At 44.9% G+C, this 11,647-nt stretch overlaps 1 long non-coding RNA gene across 1 annotated transcript in view; it reads right to left on the bottom strand.

Annotated features, from left to right (window-relative positions):
- Nucleotides 1-946: 946 nt before the first annotated feature.
- Nucleotides 947-11,647, bottom strand: part of LOC147105337 (uncharacterized) — a 34,826-nt gene continuing 24,125 nt past the window's right edge. The window contains exon 4 of the long non-coding RNA XR_015081737.1: nucleotides 947-1,126. This is a non-coding gene — a long non-coding RNA (uncharacterized LOC147105337). The remainder of the gene's footprint in view (nucleotides 1,127-11,647) is intronic.

Genomic DNA, 11,647 nt, shown 5'->3' with positions numbered 1-11,647 from the left:
GACATCCTCTGCGACAGTGGTGTACTATCCCGCCTCATCCTCCTCAAACTCTCTGTAGCCTTTGAAACAGTCGAGCACACCATCCTTCTCCAATGCCTCTCCTTTATTGTTCAGCTATGTGGGACTGCCCTTGCTTCGTTCCACTCTTACCTATCCGATCGAAGCTAAAGCATCTCCAACAATGGCTTCACTTCAGACCTCGGCACAGTTACCTCTGGAGTACCCCAAGGATCGAATCTTGGTCCCTTCTCTTCCTCATCTGCATGCTACCCCTTGGCAACCCCTTGGTGGAGTATTAACAGACATAGGGTCAGCTTCCCCTTGGTTAGACCACACTTGGAATACTGCGTACAATTCTGGTCGCCATATTATAACAAGGATATAGAGGCACTGGAGAGGGTGCAAAAAAGATTTACAAGGATGATACCAGAAATGTGAGGTTTTCCCTATCAAGAAAGGATGAACAGGCTGGGTCTCCTTTCTCTTGAAAAGAGGAGGTTTTAAAATTATGAAAGGTTTTGGTAGAGTAGACACAGAGAGAATGTTTCCACTTGTGGGGAAGAGCAAAACTAGAGGTCATCAATATAAGATAGTCACCAAGAAATCCAATAGGGAATTCAGAAGGAACTTCTTTACCCAGAGAGCGGTGAAAATGTGGAACTCGCTACCACAGGGAGTGGTTGAGATGAATAATATAGATGCATTTAAGGGGCTGTTAGATAAGTATATGAGGGAGAAGGGAATAGAGGGTTATGCTGATAGATTTAGATGAGGAAGGATGGGAGGAGGCTCGAGTGAAGTATTAACGCCGGCATGGACTGGTTGGACCGAATGACCTGTTTCTGTGCCGTATATTCTATGTAATTCTATGCAATTAAATTCTGCCAATCATCAGTAAATTGATGAAAGGAGTCATCAATACTGCCATCAAGTGAGACCTACTCACCAATAACCTGCTCACTGACCATCAGTCCAGGTTCCACCAGGACCACTTAGGTCCAGACCTCATCACGGCCTTCATACAGACACGAACATAGAGCTGAATGCCAGAGGTGAGGTGCGAGTAGCTTCCCTCGACATTAGGGTGGCATTTGTTCGAGTATGGTATCAAAAATCCCTCGCAAATCTGAGGTCAATGAGGGACAAAAGGAAAACAATTCAGTAGCAATTGCAACTCAAGAAGGTCAATGCTATCCAGGGCACCTCTTGATTAGCTCAATATCTATCCCCTCCAGTACTGGTGTACTGTGGCTATTGTGTGTACAATCTACAAGGTGCACTGCAACAATTCACCAAGGATACTTCAACAGCACCTCCCAGCCTTGCAACCTTTACCACTGAGAAAGACAAGAGCAATGATGTTATGGAAACACCATCATTTGCAAGTTCCCCTCCAAGTCACACATCATCCTGACTTGTACATATATTGCCATTCCTTCATTGTAACTGGGTCTATAGAATCATAGAATGGTTACAGCATGGAAGGCAGCCATTCGGCCCGTTGAGCCCATGCCGGCTCTTTGCAAGAGCACTTCAGCTAGTCCCACTCCCCCGCCCTTTCCCCGTAGCCCTGCAAATTTCTTTCCTTCTATCCTAGAATTCCCTACCTAACACCATTATGGGAGCACCATGACTACATGTACTAGTTCAAGGGGAAGGCCCACCATTATCAGGGCAATAAATGTGAACCCTCGCTGGTTTCTCCTTTCCCTAGCAGGCCTAATTCTCCTCTGGGTAGATCAGTTGACTGAGTATGGGCCAGGGATCAAAGCTGCCTGGTCTCTATGGCTCAGTACCACAGAGCAGTGCATTTACCCCCTGAAGCATTGGACGGCCCATTACTCCTTTATGACTAGTGCAAGCTCTTCACAGCTCTACCAGAGGAGATCATTCCTGTGAGTTCTCCATCATTTTCCAACTGCACACTGGTTAGAAAATCATTCGCAGCACGTGCCCCAATTAGTCATTCAACAACCTTTTAAGGGAAGAGCAGATAAGTGCTTGAAGCCTAGGAAGATACACGGCTATGAGGAGAGCAGGGCAGTGGGATTAGTTTCGGATTGATCGAGCGAAGAGCTGGCATATACACGATGGACCAAATAGCCTCCGACTGAACAGTAAATTTCCACAGTTCCAAACCAAACATACTTCACAGAAACCTGAGTGGATTAGGTAAAAATGCTGGAAGTACAGAGCAAGCCAGACTGGAAGAGAATGAATGATAGGTTACAGTTTCGGCTGTGATCCTTCATCAGATGCCTCACTGTATACTTCCAGCATTTTCTGGTTTCATTTTAGATTTTCAGCATCGCCAGTTTTCTTTTAATCTCCATGAATTGGAATTCTATGCTTGAATTAACAACATATTTACCATGGAGCCAACTGTGTGATTAAAAAGAACCCAGTCTGAAAGTAAAATGTTTACTCAGCATAATCTGATCATGGAGATACTCAGTTTCCTATTTCAAAATGATACTCTTCACTAGGTTCCAGCTAAACAAATAAACCGCTTAAGGCTTTTTCCACAGCAGATGATATTGTCGGCGTTTGCTGAGAAATTAAATCAGCTTCTCAGCATATGAAGCCTTCTGTCTCCCTCACAGTCGTTCTACTTGTTGAAAATGTTTCAATACACGGGACAGCAAGTCTTCGCCGCCTTCGTCTCCGTGCCCACTTCTCTGGCCAGGAGTCTATCCCCCGCACGGCTGACCCTTTCTCCCGCTTTCAGAATTCCCGTTCTACCTGGACCCCTCCCCCTAGCCTCTTACCCTCTCTAGATCTTTTCATTGCTAACTGCCGCCGTGACATCGGCCGTCTCCATTTCTCTGCTCCCCTCACTCACTCCAACCTACCTCCCTCTGAACTTGCAGCACTCCATTCTCTTAGATCCAACCCTGACATTGTCATTAAACCTGCTGACAAGGGTGGTGCTGTTGTTGTTTGGCAAACTGACCTCTACCTAGCGGAAGCTGAACGCCAACTCTCCGACACCTCCTCCTACCTCCACCTGGACCATGACCCCACTACAGAACATCAAACCACCATTTCCAAGACAGTCACTGACCTCATCTCCTCTGGAGATCTTCCCCCTGCGGCCACCAACCTCGTAGTTCTCCTACCCCGCACGGCCCGCTTCTACCTCCTTCCCAAGATCCATAAACAGGACTGCCCTGGTAGACCCATCGTTTCAGCCTGTTCTTGCCCCACGGAACTTATCTCTTCCTATCTCGACTCTATCTTTTCTCCCCTTGTGCAGTCTCTTCCCACATACATCCGCGACTCTTCGGATGCCCTCCGCCACTTTAACAGTTTCCAGTTTCCTGGCCCCAACCGCTTCCTTTTCACCATGGACATACAATCCCTCTACACCTCCATCCCCCACCAGGATGGCCTGAGGGTGCTCCGCTTCTTCCTTGAGCAGAGGCCCGACCAGTCCCCATCCACCACTACCCTCCTCCGCCTGGCTGAACTTGTTCTCACATTGAACAACTTCTGACTCCACCCATTTCCTCCAAATCAAAGGTGTTGCTATGGGTACCTGCATGGGTCCTAGCTATGCCTGCCTTTTCGTGGGATATGTGGAACACTCTTTGTTCCTGTCCTACTCGGGTCCCCTCCCTCACCTCTTTTTCCGATACATTGATGACTGTATCGGTGCCGTTTCCTGCTCTCGCCCTGAACTAGACAATTTCATTCACTTTGCCTCCAATTTCCACCCTTCCCTCATCTTCACATGGTCCATCTCTGACTCTTCCCTTCCCTTCCTCGACTTCTCCGTCTCCATCTCTGGGGATAGGTTATTGACCAACATTCACTACAAGCCCACTGACTCCCACAGCTACCTGGCTTACGCTTCCTCCCACCCTGCCTCCTGTAAGGACTCTATTCCATTGTCCCAGTTTCTCCGTCTCCGCCGCATCTGCTCCGACGATGCCACCTTCCACACCAGTGCTTCCGACATGTCTTCCTTTTTCCTCAACCGAGGATTCCCCTCTACCGTGGTTGACACGGCCCTCGACCGTGTCAGTTCTATCTCCCGCACTTCTGCCCTCACCCCTGCCCCTGCCTCCCAGAACCACGATAGGGTTCCCCTTGTCCTCACCTTTCACCCCACCAGCCTCCACATTCAATGGATCATCCTCCGCCATTTCTGCCACCTCCAAAGTGATCCCACCACCAAACGCATCTTCCCCTCCCCTCCCCTTTCAGCATTACGTAGGGACCGCTTCCTCCGAAACACCCTAGTCCACTCCTCTATCACCCCCAGCACCCCTTCCCCTTCGCCCAGCACCTTCCCGTGCAAGCGCAGGAGATGTAACAACTGCCCTTATACCTCCCCCCTTCCCACTGTCCAGGGCCCCAAACACCCCTTCCAGGTGAAACAGCGATTTACTTGTACTTCTTGCAATTTAGTGTACTGTGTTTGCTGCTCACGATGCGGTCTCCTCTACATTGGGGAGACCAAACGCAGATTGGGTGACTGCTTTGCGGAACACCTCCGTTCAGTCCGTAAGGGTGACCCCGAGCTTCCGGTCGCCTGTCATTTTAATTTACCGCCCCATTCCCACTCAGACCTCACCGTCCTCGGCCTCTTGCATTGTTCCACGGAAGCTCAGCGTAAGCTCGAGGAACAGCACCTCATCTTCCGATTAGGCACTTTACAGCCTTCCGGACTCGATATTGAGTTCAACAATTTCAGATCATAACCTCGGCCCCTATTATATTTTTACTTATATTTTTTATCCACAACTTTGTTTTGGCCCTTCTCCCCCGCCCTTTCTTTTTTTTTTCTCTCTCCCACATGGCAGCTGTCTCCCATTCTGCCAGTGCATTTCACACCTAATCTAGAGCCGTCTTTTGTCTCTCCACTAGTCCTATCACCATCTCATCTCGTTTTGAATACCTCTTAATGTCTCTTCACTTCTCTTTCATTCTCTCCCAGCCTGGCCTCTTAATCTATTTCATTTCCTGTGCTTCTTTAGTCTTGACAAAGGGTTCACCCGAAACGTTGACTCTAATTTCTCTCCACGGATGTTGCTTGGCCTACTGAGTTTTTCCAGCATTTTCTGTTGTTATTATGGAAAGCCTCAGGCCTGGGCCTAGCGTTGCCAAGCCTTAAGGGTTGTCCTGGAGACTCCAGGAATTGAAGATTAATCTCCTGGACACTGCTGCGAACAACCTGGGAGAAAAATCATAGGGGCATTCAAACAATAATGGCCCATATTTTCCAATCGGAGGCTTCCTGCGTGCGGAGGCCTCCACTCTGGAAAAAATCTACGGACTTACCTGAGGGCTCCCGAGGTGCGGAAACTTCCGATCCTGGGCCTCTCCAACTCGAAATGCGCAGGGCCCACATATCCCAGAGGCGCAGGCAGCTCGCAAGCATCCCTGGGATCACGTGGGCCATGGGGAGCCAATAGGAGAAGGGAATCTCCCTTCATACACTTGACAGATAGACCTGTCAAATATATAAGAACATAAGAAATAGGAGCAGGAGCAGACCATTCGGCCCTTCGAGCCTGCTCCACCATTCAATTAAATTATGGCTGATCTTCTGCCTCAACTCCATTCAGCGGCCCTATCGCCATAAATGAATGGAGATCACCCCAAAAACACAGTAAAACATTAAATACATGTTTTTAAAAATCACATTTTTAAAATGAGTTGAAATTACAATAAATTAAATATTTTAAACAAAAATTTATTTAAAAAAAAATAATTTAAGTTTTTTACAGGGCTAAAAATAAACCTACCTTTTTAAAAAGTATTTTAAAATTCTAAATGAGTGAAAACATTTTAAAACATTTTTTTTCAACTCTTATGCTGGTAAAAGCAGGCCTTAAGCGTGCCTTTACCAGGCGTAAGATTTCTAAGTGATTTTCAGCAGGCGGAGGTTCTGCAGAAAGCGGAACTCTCCCCCCGCAGAGGCCCTTCTCTAGGGCAGGCGTCCGATCTGTCAAGAGCTTCTTGATTGATTGGAAATGCCGGTTTTCAATGCATGCGCTTCGCATGCCTGAAACCGGCATTTCCGATGTCCCTACGGGTGGGTACACACCTGTGGGGATCGGAAAATACGGGCCATTGTGTTTTTGCATTTTCTTTTAACGTTATTGTGTCAGCTGTGGCTCAGTGGGTAGCACACTCACCTCTGTGTCAGAAGGTTGTGGGTTCAAGTCCCACTCAATGGGCTTGAGTACATAAATCTAGGCTGACACTCCAGTGCAGTGCTGAGATAGTGCTGCACTGTTGGAGGTACCATCTTTTGGATGAGACGTTAAACCAAGGCCCCGTCTGCCCTCTCAGGTGGATGTAAAAGATCCCAAGGCACTATTTTAAAGAAGAGTAGGGGAGTCATCCCCGGTGTTCTGGCCAATATTTATCCCTCAACCAACATAACAAAAACAGATTATCTGGTCATAATTGTAGTGTACGTACCTTTAAGAGCCCCTGTGTACTGTGATACCGGTAGTGACCACTCGGGTATATAAGCCTGTATAGTGTCTTGTATCTTTTAGTTCACCTCCAGACTTTGTTCAGTAAACACCTGTTAAACCAACTCCTGCATTCCGTGTCTCCATTAACACACGGATACAACAGTGGCGACGAATTGGAAACGGACTTACCTGCAATTCGGCAGCACCTCAAGGAGATCGATCCCTCAGATGAAGGTCGAAGAAAAAAAAACGAAAAAAAAAAAACTGTGGTTTCACCAGCTAGCCGGGCTGGTGGCAGGTACTGCACTAATCCTTCCTGGTCGGCGGGCTGGGGCTCGATCGGGTGGCTCTGCAGCGGGGCCGAGCAGCGAGTCGGAAGGCGGAGGCAAACAGAGATGGAGGGTGGAGCACTCGGGAGACGGCCGGCGCTGCAAAGCAGGTCGGCGTTCGGACCAAGCAGAGGGAGGGAAAAGTCCCAGAGAGTCCGGCGGGAACGAGTCTCCAACTATTAAAAATATCTGTGTAAATAAAAACCGCGGAGAACAGCGTTGTCAGCAGCGGCAGCGGCGGGAAAGCGCGGGAGGCGCCATTTTTTTCTCGGCAGGGAAGAAAGGAAAGCGCGGGAGGCGCCATTTTTGATTTTCAGGATGCCTAAGACTAGCAATATTACTGCTTTCGATAGTGATATAGAGGATTGGACTACATATGTGGAAAGAGTGGAGTTTGAACAGCGAATGAAGTAGAGGATGATAAAAAGGCATCGGTACTTCTAAATCTGATGGGCGCAAGGACATACGGGCTGTTACGAAACTTAATCACTCCAGCCAAACCGATGGACAAGAATTTTAAGGAGATTGTTGATACCCTACAGGAGCACTTAAACCCAACATCGCTGCTGATAGCGGAACAATTCAAATTCTTCAGGAGGAATCAGCACAAGAATGAAAGTAACGCTGATTACCTCACCGAATTAAGAAAGCTGTCAAAGCACTGCCAATTCGGGGCAGGACTGGCAGATTCTCTACGAGACAAATTCATCTGCGGTCTCCTAAGTGAAGGAACACAGAAAAGGCTACTTTCTGAGAAAGATTTGACACTGGACAAGGCTTTCAGTGTGGCTGTGAAATAAAGAATAGATTTGCCTTCCAAAGTTAGGCTTTATTAACTTTAAAATTAGCAGCATATCTTTCTACATCCAGTCCCAACTAAGGCTAGAAAAGGACTGAATTTAAGGTAGCCACAACACATCATGTGATCATCAACTACCAATGAGATTACAACACATATCCCAAGGCAGTTAACAAACAACGAATCACAATACTTTTACTAATCAAGGAATAATCACCACATTCACCCCTCCTTTTAAAATATACTCCAACCTAATAACTTTTACAATTTACAATTAATTATTTACAACTAAACTATGCACGAGAATAAAACTATTTACATAACACAATACTAAATGAACAACAACAAATAATAACATTACGCATAAGTATTAAGTATCTCTCAACTAAAACAATATACTATAATATTTCAACAATTTTTAAAACATTATCAATTTAAAAGTCCATTTTCAATCGGTCGACCGGATATCTTGTTCGTGTCGACCTTCTTAACCTTGGTGAAATTCCTTGCCCTCCCACGCCAGAAGGCACAGAAGTATCTTCAACAGGAAGGCTATCCATATCCCGATTCTCAACGGTTTCCGGATTAGAAATCCCATCAGAAGATGAACTGGGACGGTCATAAACATCTACCAAAGGCTGACTAATAGAAGTATGATTATCTGCAATCGGATTGGAAATATTCGTAGTATCTGTAACAGCATCCACCTTATCCGAATCATGACCATTATTAATATCCTCAGAAGAGGGCTGGCCCCCACAAGGAGCCAAGTCTTTAATTGAAACAGTACTTTCTTTCCCATCTTGGAATCGAATATGAGCATATTGGGAATTTGCCTCCAACAGCTCCACCTCCTCCACCAAGGGGTCATATTTTGACAATCTAACATGGCGTCGAAGCAACACAGGTCCCTGCATAGTAAGCCATGAAGGTACCGAATATCCCGTAGTAGATCTCCGCGGATAGTTAAAGAGCCTTTCATGGGGGGTCACATTAGTAGCCGTTGAAAGCAGTGATCTAATGGAATGCAGGGCATCAGGCAGCACCATTTCCCACTGTGTATTCTTAAGGTTCCGGGATGTCAACGCCAACATAACTGCCTTCCAGATCACCCCATTGTATCGTTCGCACTGTCCATTACCCTGGGGATTATACGGGGTAGTTCTACTAGTAGAAATTCCCCGACTCTGAAGGTATTCCTTCAACTGGGAAGACATAAAAGAACTTCCCTGATCCGAATGGATATACGCAGGTATCCCAAAGATGACAAAAAGTTGAGTCAAACATTTAATAACTGTAGCAGCTGATACATCTGCACAAGGAAAAGCAAAAGGGAACCTTGAAAACTCATCCACAACAGTAAATATATATCGGTTTTGAGTAGCTGAAGGAAGAGGTCCCTTAAAATCAACACTCAAACGTTCAAAAGGAGAAGTAGCCTTTATAAGATGAGCTCGTTGAGGCTTAAAGAAATTCGGTTTACACCGAGCACAGATAGAACATGATGAAGTCATCCGCTTGACGTCTTCAACTGAAAAAGGCAAGTTCTTACTGCGTACAAAATGTATCATCCTCGTAACCCCAGGATGACATAAGGCATTGTGAAGATTAATAAGCGTATCTCCGTGAATCACCGAACAATAAGCCCTCGACAGTGCATCAGCAGCAACATTATCCTTCCCCGGACGATAAACTATGTCAAAATGGTAACATGCCAACTCAATCCTCCATCTCATTATTTTATCATTTTTAATCTTTCCAAAATGTTTAACATCAAACATAAAGGACACAGATTTTTGGTCAGTTACCAGCGTGAAATGTCGCCCCGATAAATAATGTCTCCATTTACGCAATGCTTCTACTATTGCGTATGCCTCTTTTTCTATTGAGGAATGTCTTTTTTCACTATTATTCAAAGTACGTGAGAAAAAGGCCACAGGTCTTCCATTTTGGTTCAAAGTAGCCCCAATTGCAAAATCCGAAGCATCCGTCTCAATCACAAAGGGAACCTGCTCATCAATGGAATGCACAACTGCTCCTAAAATATCCTTTTTAAAATTCTCAAAACATGTCCTGGCCTCCCATGATAGAGGATATGTCGTAACCCGAATAAGAGGCCGGATCTTCCGTGAAAAATTTGCAATCCAATTAGAATAATAAGAAAACAGTCCAACAACTCGTTGCAAAGCCTTAGAATTAGTAGGACAAGGTAAATCGATCAATGGTCGCAGACGTTCTGGATCTGGTTTAATCTTATTTCCCGAAATAATATACCCCAATAGATTTACCTCAGTAGTCGAAAAGACACATTTCTCTTTGTTAAAAGTTAAACCAACTTTTTCCGCAGCTTGAAGGAATCTTTTTAAATTAGAATCATGCTCCACCCTTGATTTGCCACACACTGTGATGTCATCTAAGTATGAAAAGGTGTCAGAGAGGGAGTTATTACTTATAAAAGCATCCATTGCCCGTTGAAAACAAGCAACACCATTAGTAACACCAAATGGTATTCGGCAAAACTGATACAGCTTTCCACCAGCCTCAAAGGCCGTATATGGTTGATCCTTCTTAACAATAGGAATCTGATGATAAGCACTCTTTAAATCAATAGTGCTAAAAACTTTATACTGAGATACTTTATTGATAAGCTCATCAATCTTAGGCAAAGGGTACGCGTCTAATTGAGTATACCTATTAATAGTTTGGGAATAGTCTATCACCATTCGTTTCTTGTGTCTCTCATTAGTCGTGACAACTACCTGTGCTCGCCAAGGCGAACAACTAGGTTCAATGATTCCTTCCAATAAGAGACGTTGAACTTCAGAATTAATAAATTCTCTATCCTGACTACTATATCTTCTTGACTTGGTAGCAATTGGCTTACAATCCGACATCAAATTAGAAAAAAGTGATAATGGAGGAATAGATAAAGAGGTTAATCCACAAATAGATAAAGGTGGCTTAGTCCCTCCAAATGAAAGACTAAGAGACTCGTGTAACTGAAGAACATCATGTCCAATCAAAATATCCGCACAGAGATTAGGCAAAACAGATAGGCGTATATCAGTATACGTATTACCCAGAAGAACCATTTTCACAAAGCAACAACCAGCTATTTGTGAAATAAGGGTCGTCTGAGCCATACACACCTGATACGTAACAGGCGAAATTTTCAAATGCTTCTCCTTCGCAAACTGAAGACTTATAAAACTCTCAGTACTGCCCGTATCTATAAGGGCCTTCACTTCCAACCCATTAACTTGAGCCGTAACTATAGCTTTGTTTAGGCCATGAGCAAATGCAGCAGAAATTGATGCAATAAACGCCCTATCTAAAGGCTGAATAGTCACAGAAGAGGTAGTGGAGGAAGACCCTCCCACACCAGAAGGAGGGAAGGTAATTGAACCTGATGATTTGCACACACGTGCATAATGACCTCTCTTGCCGCATTTACTACACACAGCCTCCCGAGCAGGACACTTCAGACGAGGGTGCCGGATATTGCCACAAAAATAACACTTCTGAATCCTAGAGGCAATGGCCGCCGAAGTAGAAACTGTTTCAAAATCTAGTAAACCACTCCCATTAAGTCCACATAATTCCTTTTCATCCGAAACTGCCGAAACCATAGTCGCAGGCCGATTAAAAAGAGCATAAGAATCCGAACTTCTCTGAGCCACATCCAATGTAGAAGCTTGCTCAAAAGCACTTTTAAGATCCAGAGTCTTATTTTCTAACAACCGCTGACGAATTGATCTAGACAGTAATCCATTAATAAAAGCATCCCGTACCGATTCGTCCTTATGTTCTTCAGCCGTCACAGCCTTATAATTACAGTCAACACTAAGGCACTGAAGTGCTTGTAAATAAGTATCCAAAGATTCTCCCACCTGCTGCCTACGGGCAGATAAAAGATGACGTGCGAATACCTCATTCTTTGGTTTAACAAAAATCTTTTCCAATGTAGAAATAGCCTCTTCATAAGTTTTACAGTGCAAAATATATTTATATACATCCGGGTCAATGTAGTTAATCAGCATATTCAGCTTATTTAAAGCCTCTTGATCCAACACGCCCAAAAATTT

The sequence above is a fragment of the Somniosus microcephalus genome, chromosome 18 (assembly GCF_052327205.1).
Source record: "Somniosus microcephalus isolate GS21.2 chromosome 18, FLI_Smic_1.0, whole genome shotgun sequence".
Lineage (NCBI taxonomy): Eukaryota > Metazoa > Chordata > Chondrichthyes > Squaliformes > Somniosidae > Somniosus > Somniosus microcephalus.
This window is presented reverse-complemented; position numbering and strand designations above follow the sequence as displayed.